This window comes from Triticum urartu, chromosome 2A (genome assembly GCF_056163025.1).
Source record: "Triticum urartu cultivar PI428250 chromosome 2A, HENAU_Tu73, whole genome shotgun sequence".
Classification (NCBI taxonomy): domain Eukaryota; kingdom Viridiplantae; phylum Streptophyta; class Magnoliopsida; order Poales; family Poaceae; genus Triticum; species Triticum urartu.
This window is the reverse complement of record NC_141874.1, coordinates 5,071,328-5,094,034: the sequence shown is the minus strand read 5'-3', so window position 1 is coordinate 5,094,034 and position 22,707 is coordinate 5,071,328.

The following is a 22,707-nucleotide window of genomic DNA, read 5'->3' as shown; positions in this document are numbered from 1 at the left end:
TTTAACAGGCTAGTTGTGTTTCAGAATAGGTCCATGTTTAAAGAATACTTCATCTATTTCCCTTCTTTCATTCATAAACGTATCATTTTCATGGTCTAGCAAATATTGTTCTAAAGGATCACTAGGAGGCACGAAAATAGAAGCAAGACCAATAATTTCATCTTTACTAGGAAATTCCTCATCACGGGGTTGTCTACTAAATTTAGCAAAATTAAACTCATGAGACATATCTCCCAAACCAATAGTAACCACATCCTTTTCGCAGTCTACCCTAGCATTAACAGTGTTCAAGAAGGGTCTACCAAATATAATGGGACAAAAGCTATCTTGTGGGGAACCAAGAACAAGAAAATCAGCAGGATATTTCACCTTCCCACACAAGACTTCAACATCTCTAACAATCCCAATTGGTGAAATAGTATCTCTATTGACAAGTTTAATGGTAACATCGGTATCTTCTATCTCAGCATGTGCAATATCATGCATAATTTCTTCTTATAAAGAATGAGGTATTGCACTAGCACTAGCACCCATATCACTTAAGCCATGATAACAATGATCTCCTATTTTAACGGAAATAACAGGCATGCCTACAACAGGTCTATGTTTATTTTTAGGATCAGGTCTAGCAATTCTAGTAGCTTCATTGCAGAAGTAAATAACATGCCCATCAATATTATCGGCCAAGAGATCTTTAACCATAGCAATTTTAGGTTCAACTTTAACTTGCTCAGGGGGTTTGTGTGTCCTAATATTACTTTTGTTGACTACAGTTGAAGCTTTAGCATGATCCTTTATTCTAACAGGGATGGGTGGTTTCTCAACATAAGCAGTAGGAACAATAGGATCATTATAAGTGATAGTCTTTTCTTCAACTTTAATAGGTGCAACTACTTTTAGTTCAATGAGAGGATTATATTTAAACCACTTCTCCTTAGGGAGATCAACATGAGTAGCAAATGATTCACAAAAAGAAGCTACTATCTCAGAGTCAAGTCCATATTTAGTGCTAAATTCACGGAAAGCATGGGTATCCATAAAATATTTAACACAATCAAACTTAGGTGTTATACCTGACTCCTTACCTTCATCGAGATCCCAATCTTCAGAGTTGCATTTAATTCTCTCCAATAAATCCCATTTGAATTCAATAGTCTTCATCATAAAAGAGCCAGTACAGGAAGTATCGAGCATGGAGCGATTACTGAGAGAAAGCCGGGCATAAAATTTTTGAATAATCATTTCTCTTGAGAGCTCATGATTGGGGCATGAATATAACATTGACTTAAGCCTCCCCCAAGCTTGAGCGGTGCTTTATCCTTCGCGAGGCCAAAAGTTATATATATAATTACGATCATGATGAACAAATGCATAGGATAAAACTTCCAATGAAATTCCAATTTCAATCGTTTGTAGTTCCATGATCCCATATCATCACATAGCCTGTACCATGTTAATGCCTCTCCCTTCAAAGATAAAGGGAAAACCTTCTTCTTGATAACATCCTCGAGCATACCTACAAGCTTAAATAATCCACAAACTTCATCCACATAGATTAAGTGTAAATCGGGATGCAATGTTCCATCTCCTGCAAAAGGATTAACTAGCAGTTTCTCTATCATACCCAAAGGAATTTCAAAGTAAACATTTCAGTAGGTTCAGTATGTTGAGGGGTAGCTAATTGTGGTTCCGTACGAGGTGAAGATACCCCGAACAAACCCCTCAAAGGATTATGTTCCATAGTAACAAGTGACAATAAATTTCAACACACTATATAAATTTTCCTTACCAAATTCCACCTACCAGAGTCACTTCACTCCCCGGCAACGGTGCAAGAAAAGAGTCTTGATGACCCACAAGTGTAGGGGATCTATCGTAACCTTTTCGATAAGTAAGAGTGTCGAACCCAATGAGGAGCAGAAGGAAATGATAAGAGGTTTTCAGCAAGGTATTCTCTGCAAGCACTGAAATTATCGATAACAGATAGTTTTGTGATAAGATAGATTGTAACGAGCAACAAGTGGTAAAAGTAAGTATGGTGCAGCAAGATGGCCCAATCCTTTTTGTAGCAAAGGACAAGCCTAGACATCTCTTATATAAAGGAAAGCGCTCCCGAGGACACATGGGAATTATCGTCAAGCTAGTTTTCATCACGCCCATATGATTCGTGGTCGGTACTTTGATAATTTGATATGTGGGTGGACCGGTGCTTGGGTACTGTCCTTACTTGGACAAGCGTCCCACTTATGATTAACCCCTATTGCAAGCATCCGCAACTACAACAAAATTATTAAGGTAAACCTAACCATAACATGAAACATATGGATCCAAATCAGCCCCTTACGAAGCAACACATAAACTAGGGTTTAAGCTTCTGTCACTCTAGCAACCCATCATCTACTTATTACTTCCCAATGCCCTCCTCTAGGCCCAAACAATGGTGAAGTGTCATGTAGTCGACGTTCACATAACACCACTAGAGGAAAGACAACATACCACTACTAGGGAAAACCTTATACACAGAACTTTAGCAGTAGCGCGGGTCAAAAAAGCACGCTGGTGCTAAGTAGCAGTAGCGCGCCTGTGCAAACCGCGCCGCAGATAAATTTTTAGCAGTAGCGCGTCTTGCTCTAAACACGTTACTACTAAAATTCCCACGGCTTAGCCGATAGGCTACACATAGTAGTAGCGACCTATATCGAACCGCGCTGCCGCTACTTTCTTTGTAGCAACGCGTTTTAATCTAAACTCGCTACTGCTAAAGGATATAGAATTAAATGGAAAGCAAAGAGAAAGGTAATTGAAAATGAAAGAAATAGAATAAGGTGAAAGGAAAAAAATAAAATGTGAAGAAAACTAAATGAAAAAGGGGAAAAAAGAGAAAGGAGTTGCAGTAGCGTGTATCCCAAAATGTGCTGTAGCTAATGTAGCAGTAGCGCGCTTTCTAGAACGCGCTACTGCTACTTCTGACTTAACCACGGGGTTTGTCCTTCCCCAAGGCCACTTCCCCAAATCTAGCTCTCCACTCTCGCCGCCGCTGTCGCCCACCGGCCGCCGCGCGCTCTCCGCACACCCTCTACGCCGCCCCTGACCCCAGATTCAATGCCACCCCCGTCCCCGAGCTCAACACCGCCCCGGACGCCGCTCCTGACCCCGACCTCGACACCGCCATCTGCCGCGCGCCCGAGCCCCGACCCCGACCTCGACGCCGCCTGCCCCTCCCTCGTCGTAGGCACCCGAGGTGAGCACGCCTGCTCCTCCCTCTCCCTACCTCTGCCTAGGGTTTCTTTATATTTTAGTTGCATCAAATTAGTTAGGGTTCATGTAAGGATGGAAACGAATCGGATGTGGATGCGGCTCAAATGAGTTAGGGTTCATGTAAGGGTGGAAACGAATCAAATTTCTAAGATGAATAATAAAACGAGTAAAATTTGACCACTTATTTCACTTTATAGTTGGATAATTGGAATATCCGCTACCACTTTCCACCCCTAGCTTCATCAAATTGGATGGTAATTAGGGCAGCAGTTCCTAGGTACTAATTAGTTAGTAAGAACTAGGTACTAATTAGGTACTAGTTTAGTTTTATTTATAGTAAGTTTATTTTTAATAAGAACTAGTTGAATTAATAGAACTAGTTAGTAAGAACTTGTTGCTATTTTTTAGTTAAAAGCAATTTTTCCCGCATCGACGTGGACGATGCCTATCCCACATCCTCGTCGTCGAGTCGGCAGAGGACGACACCTGCTTGACCAGATGGGCCATGTCCGGGACTGGGCTCCGCCGGGGTGGTACTGGGAGGCGCTACCTACCGGGGGGCGCAGGTTGGTGAGGAGCCAGCCTGTCGTTGACCCAAACCTTCTTTGGTGGCAGTCGCGTGGGCCAGTGACGGTCCAGAGGCTCGAGGACCCCGCGGAGGTGGTGCGTCACCGTGTCAGTGAGGAGGACGCGCACGTCCGTCGCTACTTGTTTGCATTGGAGCACAGGTTCTCCAATACCTAGCAGGTTCTCCAGGGATCTCACTGGAGCTATGATCCCGTGATGGTTCCTTCTCTGTGGGTGTCCACCGCCCGCGCCGATACCCGTCGTGTGCTAGGGTTTTAGTTGTATTAGTGATGTTATATGTATGACACTATTCAGGATGTATTAGTGATAATATTCGATGATGTACGGACGCATGAGATGATTTACTTTTGCTTATTGAATGCATGCTAATTTGAGTCCTGTAAGATATTTTGAAATGTATATCTTGTGTTGCTCAAATAGGATATGTGCTTGCCCAAGTGGCCGGTCATGTTTGCAGGTTACACCTCCGAGTGGCCTATGTTTTGCCGGAGTGTTGATTCATTTCCGTTCCAGCAAATTTCAGGCGCTCTATATGTCCTATTTTAGCAAAGGTCATGCCAGATTTTTTCGTGAATTTTGGCATGACTTGTGCCAGAATATGTAGGAAATATCGAGTGCCCCGGATTCCATGAATTAATGTTTTAACTATGAACATAGGAAATGTCTGACGACGAAAAGGATTTTGGTATTTGCAAATACTGCGAAGACGAGCGCGACCTGTGCGATGGAATCTTCCTAGATGATGATAGGCGCTTCAGCATCAAGCTGGACGAGAACTTCAAAGTGGATACAATAAGTCACAACGACAAGTCTTTTTTCATAATTAAGCATGAAATTTGCTTCATTTGCTTCAACTTATAATTTAAGCATGACATTAAGCATGACAAGTCTTTTTTTACTATTCTACTAGCGTATCCCCTGCCATGCAAAAGTTTTTGTATTGGATAAGATAGGTTTCAGTCGTACTATGGAGGAAAAGAAAGTTTACTTGAAGACCGAGCATGGCTATATTTTCCACGCAAAATTATACAATTCAGACGACTACACCTATTTTGGATGCAAAACATGGCGAGCACTATGCAAGACTTATGCATTTGAGCCTGATATGGTTATCACCTTTGATATTCATCCGGAAGATGATATTGAAGGTAATACCGACATCTGGGTCGATGTGCAGACGCCTCCAGTTATACCATTATGTAAGTTTCTCAACCATATTTATGTCTTTGATATTGTTTATTCAAAAATAGTTGACAACTAATTTGTCTTGTCAGCTTATTTCGGTGCAAGCAAACATGTCCAGCGCTTGGTAGACATGACCTACTACTGTCCCGGGGCTGAACTAAGCTGCGAGGAGCTAAGTCATTATGTTTCATGGCTTGAAGATCTTGATACTGTCAAGACAAATTTTCTTCCTGCATTTAGAAATGTTAGTACTGAAAACGTGCGACCAATAGTGTTCGTAATGAACTACGGTCACATCTATTTAGGAAGGATGGTAAGATTTTTACTATTTGTCCTCAGTGCATCTTTTTCATACATTATTTTTGAAGCTAAACTTCATTGCTAAGTATGTTACCATACGATGTTCTTCAACAGGGACTCCCGATGAATGTTGTGCCTTATGGGATCGATACTAAAGGTACCATGAGTATTATTAGCTTACGGCCAAGATATCCTACAGATTACTTTAGTGCATTCAAGATTAGCGACGGATGCTTAATAGTGCAAGACTGGACCAAATGTGTGATGGAGAAGCGCAGAGAAGTACAAGGGGGCAGCAAACAGATGCGCTACCCACGATTAGGAGACAGGTTCATCTGCATGCTCCAACTTGATCAAGGAGGAGAGCTACACATGTTTTACGTTATTTTACCTAAGAGAGAGCAGCAAGAGTGATTAGCTAGCTAGAAATGAGTTTGAGGATGATGATGTGCTACACTATTACTATGATGATAAAATAGCTAGTGTTGGTGGTAATGACTATGATGATTATTATTAGCTAGTGTTAGTGGTGATTAAATAAATACTGTTGGTGGTAATGACTATGATGATGATTAAATAGCTTGTGCTGGCGGATTATATTCAAGTGGAGGCAACATGTGGTGCACATCGAAAGTACTACTAGTCCAAACTAGATCAAGTTTGGATTAGTAGTATACTTTTGACATGCACCACATATTGCCTCCACTTGAACCTAATCCACCTTCATTTGACACACTGTTATGGACATAATGATGTAAACCTCATAACTGGTATTGTACCAATATTTGTACGATGGCGCATAAATACACTAAAAATAAAAAAATAAAAAAAGAATACTAGTAGCGATGGAGAGAAAACATGCTGCCAGTAGTTACATTAGCAGTAGCGTGGGAGTGAACAAACGCTGCAGCTATTTGTCCTAGCAGTAGCGCGTGCGGGCACACGTTACTGCTAAGAAATAGCTGTAGCGCCTTATTAGTAGCGCGCCTACTCATGCTACTAGTGAGCACAAAACCAGCGCTACTGCTAGGGTTTTCCCTAGTAGTGTACATCTCATCAAAATATCAAACGAATACCAAATTCACATGACTACTTATAGCAAGACTTCTCCCATGTCCTCAGGAACAAACGTAACTACTCACAAAGCATATTCATGTTCATAATCAGAGGGGTATTAATATGCATAATGGATCTGAACATATGATCTTCCACCAAGTAAACCAACTAGCATCAACTACAAGGAGTAATCAACACTACTAGCAACCCACAGGTACCAATCTGAGGTTTGGATACAAAGATTGGATACAAGAGATGAACTAGGGTTTGAGAGGAGATGGTGCTGGTGAGGATGTTGATGGAGATTGACCCCCTCCCGAAGAGAGGATCGTTGGTGATGACGATGGCGATGATTTCCCCCTCCCGGAGGGAAGTTTCCCCGGTAGAACAGCTCTGCCGGAGCCCTAGATTGGTTCCACCAAGGTTCCGCCTCGTGGCGGTGGAGTTTCGTCCCGTAAGCTTGCTTGTGATTTTTTCTCGGACGAAAGACGCCATATAGCCAAAGATGGGCATCAGAGGGCCACCAGGGGGCCCACGAGGCAGGGGGGCGCCCCCACCCTCGTGGCCAGGGTGTGGGCCCCCTCTGGTGGATTCCTTCGCCAGTATTTTTTATTAATTCCAAAAATGACTTCCTGAAGTTTTAGGACTTTTGGAGCTGTGCAGAATAGGTCTCTAATATTTGCTCCTTTTCCAGCCCAGAATTCTAGCTGCCGACATTCTCCCTCTTCATGTAAAATAAGAGAGAATAGGCATAAGTATTGTGACATAACATGTAATAACAGCCCATAATGTGATAAATATCGATATAAAAGCATGATGCAAAATGGACGTATCAATCAACTAGATAGATCTTGCGTGTGCGTAGGATTTTTTTTTGAAATTACTGTGTTCCCCAACAATGGTATCAGAGCCAGGTCTATGTGTAGATGTTATATGCACGAGTAGAACACAAAGGAGTTGTGGGCGTGGGTATATACATATTGCTTGCCGTCACTAGTTGATTCTTGATTCAGCGGTATCGTTGGATGAAGCGGCTCAGACCAATATTACGCGTACGCCTGCGCGCGACTGGTTCTACCGACGTGCTTTGCACACAGGTGGTTGTGGGTGTCAGTGATACGTCTCCAACGTATCTATAATTTTTGATTGTTCCATGCTATTATATTATTTGTTTTGGATGTTAATGGACTTTATTTTGCACTTCTATATTATTTTTGGGACTAACCTACTAACCCAAGGCCCAGTGCAAATTGCTGTTTTTTTTGCCTATTTCAGTGTTTCATAGAAAAGGAATATCAAACAGAATCCAAACGGAATGAAACGTTCGGGAGAGTTATTTTTGAAACAAACGTGATCCAGAGGACTTGGAGTAGACGTCAAGCAACCAACGAGGTGGCTACGAGGCAGGGGGCGCGCCTACCCCCTGGGAGTGCCCTCCCCCCTCGTGGCTCCACCGACCTACTTCTTCATCCTATATATGTTCATATACCCCGAAAACATCCAGGAGCACCACGAAACATCTTGGGGACTTTTCCGGAGCTCCGCCGGACCGGGGATCGATCACGAAGGGCCTCTACATCAACTCCATGGCCTCTCCGATGAGGTGTGAGTAGTTTACTTTAGACCTTCGGGTCCATAGCTATTAGCTAGATGGCTTTTTCTCTCTCTTTGGATCTCAATACAAAGTTCTCCTCGATCTTCTTGGAGATCTATTGGATGTAACTCGTTTTGCGGTGTGTTTGTCGAGATCCGATGAATTGTGGGTTTATGATCAAGTCTATCTATGAACAATATTTGATTCTTCTCGGAAATCTTTTCTGTATGATTGGTTATCTTTGCAAGTCTCTTCGAATTATCAGTTTGGTTTGGCCTACTAGATTGATCTTTCTTGCAATGGGAGAAGTGCTTAGCTTTGGGTTCAATCTTGCGGTGCTCGATCCCTGTGACAGAAAGGGAAACGACATGTATTGTATTGTTGCCATCGAGGATAAAAAAGATGGGGTTTATATCATATTGCTTGAGTTTATCCCTCTAAATCATGTCATCTTACCTAATGCGTTACTCTGTTCTTATGAACTTTCTAGATGCATGCTGGATAGCGGTCGATGTGTAGAGTAATAGTAGTAGATGCAGGCAGGAGTCGGTCTACTTGTCACGGACGTGATGCCTATATACATGATCATGCTTAGATATTCTCATAATTATTCGCTTTTCTATCAATTGCTCGACAATAATTTGTTCACCCACCGTAATACTTATGCTATCTTGAGAGAAGCCACTAGTGAAACCTATGGCCCCCGGGTCTATTCTCCATTGTATTAATCTCCCGTCAACAAGTTATTTCTGGCACCGTTTATTTTAGAATCTTTACTTTCAATATATATCATAAAAATACCAAAAATATTTATCTTATCATTATTATCTCTATCAGATCTCACTCTCGTAAGTGACCGTGAAGGGATTGACAACCCCTTTATCGCGTTGGTTGCGAGGTTCTTATTTGTTTGTGTAGGTACGACGGATTGGCGTGTAGTCTCCTACTGGATTGATACCTTGGTTCTCAAAAACTGAGGGAAATACTTACGCTACTTTGCTGCATCACCCTTTCCTCTTCAAGGGAAAACCAATGCAGTGCTCAAGAGGTAGCAGTCAGTTTCTCCAAATTTAGTTGAATTGGACTCAATGAACAGGGTTCTTTCTGAAGATCAAAAAGAATCAGTATACCGCGTTGTGGTTTTTGATGCGTAGGTAAGAACGGTTCTTGCTCAGCGCGTAGCAGCCACGTAAAAACTTGCAACAACAAAGTAGAGGACGTCTTGCAGGGCATGTTGTGATGTGATATGGTCAAGAGATGATGCTAAATTTTATTGTATGAGATGATCATGTTCTGTAACACAGTTAGGGGCAACTGGCAGGAGCCATATGGTTGTCGCTTTATTGTATGAAATGCAATCGCCATGTAATTGCTTCACTTTATCACTAAGCGGTAGCGATAGTCATAGCAGCAATAGTTGGCGAGACGACAATGATGCTTCGATGGAAATCAAGGTGTGAAGCCGGTGACGATGGTGATCGTAACGACGCTTTCGAGATGGAGATCAAAGGCACAAGATGATGATGGCCATATCATATCACTTATATTTGATTGCATGTGATGTTTATCCTTTATGCATCTTATTTTGCTTAGTTCGGCGGTAGCATTATAAGATGATCTCTCACTAAATTTCAAGGTATAAGTGTTCTCCCTGAGTATGCACCGTTGCTATAGTTCATCGTGCCGAGACACCACGTGATGATCGGGTGTGATAAGCTCTACGTTCACATACAACGGGTGCAAGCTGATGTCTACTACACAACCTTCTTCCTGTAGACGTTGTTGGGCCTCCAAGTGCAGAGGTTTGTAGGACAGTAGCAAATTTCCCTCAAGTGGATGACCTAAGGTTTATCAATCCGTAGGAGGCGTAGGATGAAGATGGTCTCTCTCAAGCAACCCTGCAACCAAATAACAAAGAGTCTCTTGTGTCCCCAACACACCCAATACAATGGTAAATTGTATAGGTGCACTAGTTCAGCAAAGAGATGGTGATACAAGTGGTATATGGAAGGTACATAAAGGTTTTTGTAATCTGAAAATATAAAAACAGCAAGGTAACTAATGATAAAAGTGAGCACAGATGGTATTGCAATGCGTTGAAACAAGGCCTAGGGTTCATACTTTCACTAGTGCAAGTTCTCTCAACAATAATAACATAATTGGATCACATAACTATCCCTCAACATGCTACAAAGAGTCACTCCAAAGTCACTAATAGCGGAGAACAAACGAAGAGATTATGATAGGGTACGAAACCACCTCAAAGTTATTCTTTCCAATCAATCCATTGGGCTATTCCTATAAGTGTCACAAACAGCCCTAGAGTTCGTACTAGAATAACACCTTAAGACACAAATCAACCAAAACCCTAATGTCACCTAGATACTCCAATGTCACCTCAAGTATCCGTGGGTATGATTATACGATATGCATCACACAATCTCAGATTCATTTATTCAACCAACACATAGAACCTCAAAGAGTGCCCCAAAGATTCTACCGAAGAGTCAAGACGAAAACGTGTGCCAACCCCTATGCATAGGTTCATGGGCAGAACCCGCAAGTTGATCACCAAAACATACATCAAGTGGATCACGTGATATCCCATTGTCACCACAGATAAGCATGACAAGACATACATCAAGTGTTCTCAAATCCTTAAAGACTCAATCCGATAAGATAAATTCAAAGGGAAAACTCAATCCATTACAAGAGAGTAGAGGGGGAAGAAACATCATAGGATCCAAATATAATAGCAAAGCTCGCGATACATCAAGATCGTATCACCTCAAGAACACGAGAGAGAGAGAGAGATCAAACACATAGCTACTGGTACATACCCTCAGCCCTGAGGGAGAACTACTCCCTCCTCGTCATGGAGAGCACCAGGATGATGAAGATGGCCACCGGAGAGGGGTTTCCCCCTCCGGCAGGGTGCCGAGACGGGTCTAGATTGGTTTTCGGTGGCTACAGAGGCTTCTAGCGGTGGAACTCCCGATCTATTGTGTTCCCTGAAGTTTTTAGGGTATATGGGTATATATGGGAGGAAGAAGTATGTCGGTGGACCTCCGGGCTGTCCACGAGGCAGGGGGTGCGCCCGGGGGGGGGGCACCCTCGTGGGCAGCCCGGGACTCTCCTGGTTCAACTCCGATACTCCGTGGACTTCTTCTGGTCCAAAAATAAGTTCCATGAAGTTTCAGGTCAATTGGACTCCGTTTGATTTTCCTTTTCTGCGATACTCTAAAACAAGGAAAAATAGAAACTGGCACTGGGCTCTAGGTTAATAGGTTAGTCCCAAAAATCATATAAAATAGCATATAAATGCATATAAAACATCCAAGGTTGATAATATAATAGCATGGAACAATCAAAAATTATAGATACGTTGGAGACGTATCACAAGCCAGTTTTGCACATGCAGAATATTCGGGTTAAACTTGACGAGCCTAGCATATGCAGATATGGCCTCGGAATACTAAGACCGAAAGGTCAAGCATGAATCATATAGTAGATATGATCAACATAGTGATGTTCACCATTGAAAACTACTTCATCTCACGTGATGATCGGACATGGTTTAGTTCATATGGATCCCATGATCACTTAGATGATTAGAGGGATATCTATCTAAGTGAGAGTTCTTAAGTAATATGATTAATTGAACTTTAATTTATCATGAACTTAGTACCTGATAGTTTTTTGCATGTCTATGTTGTTGTAGATAGATGGCCCATGCTGTTGTTCTGTTGAATTTTAATGCATTCCTAGAGAAAGCTAAGTTGAAAGATGATGGTAGCAACTACACGGACTGGGTCCGTAACTTGAGGATTATCCTCATTACTGCACAGAAGAATTACGTCCTGGAAGCACTGCTGGGTGACAAACCCGCTGCAGGAGCAACACCAGATGTTGTGAACACCAGGCAGAGCAAAGCTGTTGACTACTCGATAGTTCAGTGTGCCATCCTTTACGGCCTAGAACCGGGACTTCAACGATGTTTTGAACGTCATGGAGCATATGAGATGTTCCAGGAGTTGAAGTTAATATTTCAAGCAAATTCCCGGATTGAGAGATATGAAGTCTCCAATAAGTTCTATAGCTGCAAAATGGAGGAGAATAGTTCTGTCAGTGAACATATACTCAGAATGTCTGGGTACCACAACCACTTGACTCAGCTGGGAGTTAATCTTCCTGATGATAGTGTCATTGACAGAGTTCTTCAATCACTGCCACCAAGCTACAAGAGCTTCGTGATGAACTATAATATGCAAGGGATGGATAAGACTATTCCCGAGCTCTTCGAAATGCTAAAGGTTGCGGAGGTAGAAATCAAGAAGGATCATCAAGTGTTGATGGTCAATAAGAGCACTAGTTTCAAGAAGAAGGGTAAAGGGAAGAAAGGGAACTTCAAGAAGAACAACAAGCCAGTTGCTGCTCAAGTGAAGAAACCCAAGTCTGAACCTAAGCCTGAGACCGAGTGCTTCTACTGCAAACGGACTGGTCATTGGAAGCGGAACTGCCCCAAATATTTGGCGGAGAAGAAGGATGTTAAAGTGAAAGGTATATTTGATATACATGTTATTGATGTGTACCTTACTAATGCTCACAGTAGCGCTTGGGTATTTGATACTGGTTCTGTTGCTAATATTTGCAACTCGAAAGTGGGGCTACGGATTAAGCGAAGATTGGCTAAGGACGAGGTGACGATGCGCGTGAGAAATGGTTCCAAAGTCGATGTGATCGCCGTCGGCACGCTACCTCTACATCTACATTCGGGATTAGTTTTAGACCTAAATAATTGTTATTTGGTGCCAGCATTGAGCATGAACATTATATCTGGATCTTGTTTGATGCGAGACGGTTATTCATTTAAATCAAAGAATAATGGTTGTTCTATTTATATGAGTAATATCTTTTATGGTCATGCACCCTTGATGAGTGGTCTATTTTTACTAAATCTTGATAGTAGTGATACACATGTTCATAGTATTGAAGCCAAAAGATATAAGTTTAATAATGATAGTGCAACTTATTTGTGTCACTGCCTTTTAGGTCATATTGGTGTAAAGCACATGAAGAAACTCCATGCTGAAGGGCTTTTGGAATCACTTGATGCTTGCAAACCATGCCTCATGGGCAAGATGACTAAGACTCTGTTCTCCGGAACAATGGAGCGAGCAACAGAGTTGTTGGAAATAACACATATTGATGTATGCGGTCCGATGAGTGTTGATGCTCGCGGCGGGTATCGTTATTTTCTTACCTTCACAGATGATTTGAGCAGATATGGGTATATCTACTTGATGGAACATAAGTCTGAAATGTTTGAAAAGTTCAAAGAATTTCAGAGTGAAGTGGAAAATCATCGTAACAAGAAAATTAAGTTTCTATGATCTGATCATGGAGGAGAATATTTGAGTTACGAGTTTGGTCTTCATTTAAAACAATGCGGAATAGTTCCGCAACTCACGCCACCCGGAACACCACAGCGTAATGGTGTGTCCGAACGTCGTAATCGTACTTTACTAGATATGGTGCGATCTATGATGTCTCTTACTGATTTACTGCTGTCGTTTTGGGGTTATGCTTTAGAGACGGCTGCATTCACATTAAATAGGGCACCATCTAAATCCGTTGAGACGACACCTTATGAACTATGTTTTGGCAAGAAACCCAAGTTATCGTTTCTTAAAGTTTGGGGCTGCGATGCTTATGTGAAAAAGCTTCAACCTGATAAGCTCGAACCCAAGTCGGAGAAATGTGTCTTCATAGGATACCCACAGGAGACTGTTGGGTACACCTTCTATCACAGATCCGAAGGCAAGACATTCGTTGCTAAAAATGGATCCTTCTAGAGAAGGAGTTTCTCTCGAAAGAAGTGAGTGGGAGGAAAGTAGAACTTGATGAGGTAACTGTACCTGCTCCCTTATTGGAAAGTAGTTCATCACAGAAATCAGTTCCAGTGATTCCTACACCAGTAAGTGAGGAAGCTAATGATGATGATCATGAAACTTCTGATCAAGTTACTACCGAACCTCGTAGGTCAACCAGAATAAGATCCGCACCAGAGTGGTATGGTAATCCTGTTCTGGAGGTCATGTTACTTGACCATGACGAACCTACGAACTATGAGGAAGCAATGATGAGCCCGGATTCCGCAAAATGGCCTGAGGCCATGAAATCTAAGATGGGATCCATGTATGAGAACAAAGTGTGGACTTTGGTTCACTTGCCCGTTGATCGGTAAGCCATAGAGAATAAATGGATCTTCAAGAAGAAGACAGACGCTGACGGTAATATTACTGTCTACAAAGCTTGACTTGTTGCGGAAGGTTTTCAATAAGTTCAAGGAGTTAACTACGATGAGACCTTCTCACCCGTAGCGATGCTTAAGTCCGTCTGAATCATGTTAGCAATTACCGCATTTTATGATTATGAAATTTGGCAAATGGATGTTAAAACTGCATTCCTTAATGGATATCTTAAAGAAAAGTTGTATATGATGCAACCAGAAGGTTTTGTCGATCCAAAAGGTGCTAACAAAGTGTGCAAGCTCCAGCGATCCATTTATGGACTGGTTCAAGTCTCTCGGAGTTGGAATATACGCTTTGATAGTGTGATCAAATATGGTTTTATATAGACTTTTGGAGAAACCTGTTGAGGGAGTCCTGGATTAGGGGGTATCCGGACAGCCAGATTATATCCTTTGGCTGGACTGTTGGACTATGGAGATACAAGATTGAAGACTTCGTCCCGTGTTCGTATGGGACTCTCCTTGGCGTGGAAGGCAAGCTTGGCAATACGGATATGTAGATCTCCTTCCTTGTAACCGACTCTGTGTAACCCCAACCCCCTCCAATGTCTATATAAACCGGAGGGTTTTAGTCCATAGGACAACATACAATCATACCATAGGCTAGCTTCTAGGGTTTAGCCTCTCTGATCTCGTGGTAGATCAACTCTTGTACTACTCATATTATCAACAATAATCAAGCAGGACGTAGGGTTTTACCTCCATCAAGAGGGCCCGAACCTGGGTAAAACATCGTGTCCCCTTCCTCCTGTTACCATCCGCCTTAGACGCACAGTTCGGGACCCCCTACCCGAGATCCGCCGGTTTTGACACCAACATTGGTGCTTTCATTGAGAGTTCCACTGTGCTGTCGCCGTAAGGAAGGACGCCTCGTCTTGTTGTTAAAAACAACATTACCGCCGGGGGAGCCCTGGCTGTCGGCCAAACTCTCCGGCTAGGCAGTTTCATCATGACCGCCCGTTCGGCCGCTGCACCGACGATGACTTCTCAGGTCATCAAAAACATCCTCCATGTCGGCTCAGAATTTGCCGAGCAGATGGATCCAATGGAGCTCTCTTCCCTAAACGAGCTCTTGGATCGCATCGCCGCCTTGGGAGTCACTACAGACTATGATCGGATTGGGCTTAAACCCGATCAAAGGGAGATTAACTCTCCACCGGTCACCCATCATATTGCGGTGGTGGAGGAACAATGCGGCGATTCTTCCTCTATCTTGAGGACTAACTATGTCCGGATTCCTGAACTCTCCGAGCCGGACACCCGTTTACGGGAGGACATCACCCAAGCCCTGAACCTAGAGTCAGGTAGCGGGCCAGACTTATCGAGCAACATCCCGGAATACGAACTTCCAAGATCGGAAACTTCTCGGCCCCTGGGTCTCATATCGGGTAGGGGTTCGGACTCAAATCCACCCACCCACCCAAACGTAAACGATCTTTCCCACATCAGGCAAGAGCCCTATGAAATAGTACATCATTATTGGGCCAGATTCCTCCTTGTGATGAACAAGGTTAAGGACTGTCGCGAGGAAGACGCAGTCTCATTTTTCTGCAATAATTGCACAGACAAGGGAATCCTTAACGCCTTAAGTCGTCGTGACATATCACGCTTCGCTGACTTGGCGTCCATAGTATGAAAGTACTGTGCGATGGAAAGCGCCTGGAAAACCGAAACGAAATTTTGGGATAATCCGGCTCGGAATATACACCCAGTCTGAAGTAAAAGGGTGCACTATCATAAGACACCCAAGTTAGTTAAAAAGAAACAAAAAGTCTCTACAGGGCATGGAACCGGATTGGAGGGATGGCTCAACGGCCCCTGCAAAATTCATAGTACAGCGGATACCACACCAACACATAGCCTTAGAGCATGTTGGGTACTCCGGCAGGTGGCCAAAAGTGGTGAGGATCTTCTGATCCCAAATACCACAGAGCATCATCCCGTGGATAATAATATGGTATTAACAGTCTTCGAAACCTTCGCATCAAATAATAGGCGCAAGCAAACACTACGCAGCCTCGCTGAAATCTGTGACGTGGCAGCAATGAATCCATGGAGTGACACGGCTATTACCTTCAATGCCAGTGATGAACCTAAATTCCGAACAGCCCGAGCACCAGCTGCACTGGTCCTCAGTCCAATTGTGGATGGCTTTCGACTCACCAAAGTACTCATGGACGCCGGCAGTGGATTGAACCTCATCTATGAGGAAACTCTTCAAAAAATGGAAATAGACTGGAACCGCATTGAGCAAAGCAGCACAACCTTCAGAGGAATCATCCCCAGTCGGGAAGCACGCCGTGCCGGGAAAATCACACTAGATGTGGTATTCGGCACACCGGAGAACTATAGGTCCGAAGAAATTACATTCCAAGTGGCCCCGTTCAGTAGTGGATACCACGCCCTTTTAGGACGGGGGGCGTTCACGATCTTCCAAGCCATACCCCATTATGGGTACATGAAGCTCAAAATTCCCGGGCCCAACGAAATCATCACTCTCGCTAGAGATCTGGACACAGCACTCCGCGCCGAAAACAAAACAGCCGCATTGGCCCTCGAAGCATTGTCCGAACCCTCTCGACCGAGGAGTTAACTGCGCTACGCTCCACAGTGGACAGGGACGACGTGATACTTGACAAGAGATCCAAGTCCACCTCTTTTAAACCAGCGGATGAAATAGTCAAATTCCAAGTCCACCCAACGGACCCTACAAAAACAGCCTCCATCGGGGCACAGCTAAACCCCGCCGTGGACGCCGCACTACGAGAGTTCCTGCGCAAGAGTTGGGACATATTCGCCTGGCACGTGAGGGAGTCCTGGATTAGGGGGTCTCCGGACAGCCAGACTATATCTTCTGGCCAGACTATTGGACTATGAAGATACAAGATTGAAGACTTCGTCTCGTGTCTGGATGGGACTCTCCTTGGCATGGAAGGCAAGCTAGGCAATACGGATATGTATATATCCACCTTTGTAACTGACCTTGTGTAACCCTAGCCTCCGGTGTCTATATAAACCGGAGGGTTTTAGTCCGTAGGACAACATACAACCATACCATAGGCTAGCCTTTAGGGTTTAGCCTCTCCGATCTCGTGGTAGATCAACTCTTGTACTACTCATATTATCAAGAATAATCAAGCAGGACGTAGGGTTTTACCTCCATCAAGAGGGCCCAAACCTGGGTAAAACATCGTGCCCCCTGCCTCCTGTTACCATCTGCCTTAGACACACAGTTCGGGACCCCCTACCCGAGATCCGCCGGTTTTGACACCTACATTAGTGCTTTCATTGAGAGTTCCTCTGTGTCATCATCATTAGGCTTGATGGATCCTTCAATCATCGATAGCGATGCAGTCCAGGGTGAGACTTTTCTCCCCGGACAGATCTTTGTATTCGGCGGCTTCGCACCGCGGGCCAACTCGCTTGGCCATCTGGAGCAGATCAAGAGTTACGCCCCTGGCCACCAGGTCAGGTTTGGAAGCTTAAACTACACGGCCGATATCCGCGGAGACTTGGTCTTCGACGGATTCAAGCCCCTGCCTAGTGTGCCACACGGTCACGATGAGCATGATTTAGCTCTGCCATCCGATAGTGTTTAGGAGATCGCACCGGCAACCACTCCGACCCTCAATTCTGAGCCAATTGCGCCATCCATGGACGGGTGGATAGACCCCGCCACGGAGGACGTATTCTCAGCGGCGATCGAGCCGAATATCGACCTTACCCTTCATGGGAGCCGTGACGCCGAACTACCGGATTCTTCCTCGGCCACGGACTTCGAACAGCCTGCGCCCGTGCCTATCGAATCTGACTGGGCGCCGATCATGGAGCTCACCTCCGCGGATATCTTTCAGCACTCGCTCTTCGGCAACATACTAAACTCATTAAGGTCTCTCTCCCTGTCAGGAGAGTCCGGGCCGAACTATGTTCGGCAGGATTGGGATGCGGATGACGAAGAAATTCGCTGCCCACCCACCACCCACTTAGTAGCCACTATCGACGATTTGACCGACATGCTCGAGTTCGACTCTGAAGACATCGACAGTATGGACGACGATGCAGGAGAGGAATCACTGCCCACAGGGCACTGGACGCCCACTTCATCATATGATGTATACATGGTGGACACACCCAAAGAAAACGACGACGAGGAACAGAAGGACGCATCGAAGGGTTGTTCCCTCGAGAAGCAGTCAAAGCGGCGGCGTAAGCGCCGCTCCAAATCCCGTCTCGATAGAAACATCGATCATATAGACCCAGCGATAGAGCACGGTGAACCATCGCCCGACCAGGGCAACACAGAGAATCAAACCGAACAACCCGACCCCATCGAAGATAACAGTCCGGACGACATCACACCGGATAGGCACCCGGAGCAACAGAATGCCCATCAAAGGCTGGTTGCCACTGCGAGGAGTCTGAAAAAGCAGAAGCAAAGGCTCAGGGCTGCACAAGACACACTCAGAATCAGATGGAGTGAAGTACTCAACACTGCAGCGAAGTACGACGGTAATCGCCACACCAAGAGCTACCCGAAGCGAAAGTTGCTACCTGAATTCGATGAGGATGCCTTAGATCCCCCGCAATTAAAAAACAAAACGGCCATCCGGTCGGATAGACGATCTCGTGACCAACATAGAGCGGCAAACGATGCCGCACATAAGACAGTATGCGATCCACGCGAGGGCTCGCATCAAAAGGACGGCGTAACCAGATCCATATACGGGCCACGCAAGCGCGCTCCAGCATGCAATGCAACACAACAAACATCCGAACACCACGGTACACCCAAATACAGGGGTGCCGCACACCCCCTATGTTTCACCGATGAGGTGCTGGACCATGAATTTCCAGAGGGATTCAAACCCGTAAACATAGAGGCGTACGACGGAATGACAGACCCTGGGGTCTGGATTGAGGACTACATCCTCCATATCCACATGGCTCGACGAGACAATCTCCACGCCATCAAGTACTTACCCCTCAAGCTCAAAGGGCCAGCTCGGCACTGGCTTAAAAGCCTCCCCGAAAACGCCAATGGAAGCTGGGAAGAGCTTGAAGACGCCTTTCGGGCAAATTTTCAAGGGACCTATGTTCGACCACCGGATGCAGACGATTTAAGTCATATAACTAAACAGCCTGGAGAGTCAGCCCGAAAGCTTTGGAATAGGTTCCTCACTAAAAAGAACCAAATAGTCGACTGTCCGGACGCCGAAGCCTTAGCAGCTTTCAAGCATAGCGTTCGAGACGAATGGCTTGCCAGACACCTCGGCCAAGAAAAGCCGAGAACAATGGCAGCATTAACAAGCCTCATGACCCGCTTTTGCGCAGGCGAGGACAGCTGGTTAGACCAATGCAGCACCAGCGACCCAAGTACATCTGAAGTCAGGGACGAAAACGGGAAACCACGACACAGCAAAAACAAGCGCCGGAATAAAGAAGACAACCCGAAGAGCACGGCGGTAAACGCCGGATTCAGAAGCTCTCGGCCAGGTCAGCAAAAGCTGCCCTCCAAAGGCAACAGAGACGAACTGTCTAGCCTAAACAAGATTCTGGACAAAATATGTCAGATCCACAGCACCCCTGATAAACCTGCAAATCATACCCATAGAGAATGTTGGGTCTTCAAGCAGTCCGGCAAGCTCAACGCCGAACACAAGGGGCAGGATACACCAAGCGAAGACGAGCCTCACAAGCAAAGCACTGGGAAACAAAAGAAATTCCCACCAGAAGTTAAAAACAGTAAACGTGTTACACGTGACAAAGGGGAGAAACAAAGCGGCACTCCTAGAGACACATGTCCCAGGGCCTATCACAGCGGAGTTCTGCCACTGGTCGTCCCAACCGATCACCTTCGACCATCACGATTACTCGGCAAGTATCCGACGTGCAGGATGGGCTGCCTTGGTGTTAGACCTGATAATTGACGGATACCACTTCACACGAGTCCTGATGGACGGCGGCAGTAGTTTAAACCTGATATATCAGGACACAGTCCGCAAAATGGGGATAGACCCAACAAAAATTAGCCATAGCAATACTACCTTTAAAGGAGTAACGCCAGGCCCAGAATCCCATTGCATGGGCTGCCTGCTACTAGAGGTTATATTCGGCTTCCCCGATAAGTTCCGCAGCGAAAATTTAACCTTCCACATCGCTTCGTTCCAAAGTAGCTATCAAGCACTACTCAGACGCGAAGCTTTCGCTCGCTTTAACGCAATACCACATAACGCTTCCCTCATGCTTAAGATGCCCGGTCCACTTGGCATCATTACAGTAAATGGAAATATTGAGCGCTCCTTGCGTGCGGAAGACCGTGGCAGCCGCACACTAAACGGCCTCACCAACTAAAGCATCTGACAGGTCGTTAAGACCACGGACACGGTTGGACGAGTCCGGTACAGCTATATGTAATTGATACAGGTTTGATGGCTATACCCCTATTACAATACAAGGGGCTCAACGCGCGCGCACAAGTGGCAATCAGGCTCAACTTTACTCATTTTGAACTATATATTGTTTATTTAGTATAACTTACCTTTTGCACGGAAACTTTTCAATTAAGTTCCTCTCTTTTTCAGATGACCATCGTGCTACACCCGTCCAGAATACGGCACAACGGAGACATAGGCGCAGACGTGCAGCAGGGACCCGTTCCAAGGATTCTCTTTAGATTAAGACCCTGCATAAACCTTTTTTACTGTCTCTTGTTGATACACATCCCTCGGATTCTCAGTACAATTGAGAAGGATGCTGACGTATTGGCATGTGGCCACGTCAGAATATTGCACGTACCTGGACACCAGGGGCTTATTACAAAGGGCACTGTTTAGGCGTGGTTTACATCATAAAGACCGAATACCTTAGGGAGTGTTCGGCATCGCGAGTTTGGCCTTATATGCATTAGCTCTGAATCATGTCTTTGGTCAAATGTTGGGTTTTCCCGGCTCCTGTGTTTTGCTGCCTTACATTCCACTCTATCGGCTAAGGTGGCACCAGGAGAACTACTGCGATTGTGCCCTGATTCATCCGGACGAGCACCTCAGTAGAGAAAGCCGAAAACTGACTGTCATGATATAGCGTGAGACTGGTCAACCACTCGATGACCTAGCGGAATCTTCGAGATTCCTCCGCTTTAACGAAGGGCCGTTTCCCGATCAGGCATGTACGCACCCCGAATTCGGATGAGTGCGGAGCCACCAGGGGCTATATGGTAGCCTGTCAGGACCCCGATTCCAAGTCACATCGATCTAGCCGGTAACACCTCATATCACTTTGTGGCCTCACGCACGGTATTCTCACGGGTGTCGCCTTACCATGGCCCGGGACCGTTTGCGCCTTTTGGCTCACGTATATGATAGTGTCGCTAGCATCCATATGATAGAGAACCCTTGCCTACATGGCTAGTCGTGAACCCAAAGCGGCACCAACCTATGGGGACAAGCATACATGAATCACATCGAGCATGTCGGTCAGCAGCGTGTGAATCCGGGCTGTAGCACTGGGCTAACAGGACTCCGGGAACCCGGGCTGTAGCAGGCTAGGCAGGACTCCGGATGTCACCGCGTGACATTTCCCCGAAGGGACAGATACAGGAATGAAGTGAAACACATACCGGCCAGTCAAGTGCCCTGAGCAGTAGTGCTGGGCTAACAGGACTCCGGTGAACTGGGCTGTAGCGGACTACTATGGCTCATGGAAGCACTAGACTACATTTCCCCATAAGAGAGGCTGCCAAGGATAAACAACTAGATTGTCGGATCCCACACATACCAAGCATTTCAATCATACACACAATATGCTCGATATGTGTAAATACAACATGGCATCACAACATAACTCTACGACTCAAGTATTTATTCATTAGGCTCCAAGGAGCGAGATATTACAAACATGGGTCTCATGACCCAACATTCAGAGCATACAAGTCAAAGCACATGCGGAAGCTTAACATGTCTGAGTACAGACATCTACAAATGAAAAAGGCTGAGAAGCCTGACTATCTACTAGATCCTGCCGAGGGCACAAGGTCGTAGCTGAGGTATCAAGCTAAACGTCGAAGTCCACACAGAACTACTAGCGAGACTGAAGTCTCTCTGCAAAAACATAAATTAAGCAAATGTGAGTACAAATGTACCCAGCAAGACTTACATCAGAACTATCTACATATACATCGGTATCAATAAAGGGGGTGGTGGAGTTTAACTGCAGCAAGCCAGCTTTGACTCAGTGGCTAACCTGAACTACGACTGCAAGCAACTCTTTTGAGGTGGCGCACACGAGTCCACATATTCACCATTCAATACACCACTATGGATCCGCTCCCGTCTCCCTACGAGAAGGCCATCCATAGCACTCACACTTATCTTGCGAGTTTTAGAGTATCCACTTCAAGTTATCTATGAACTATGCA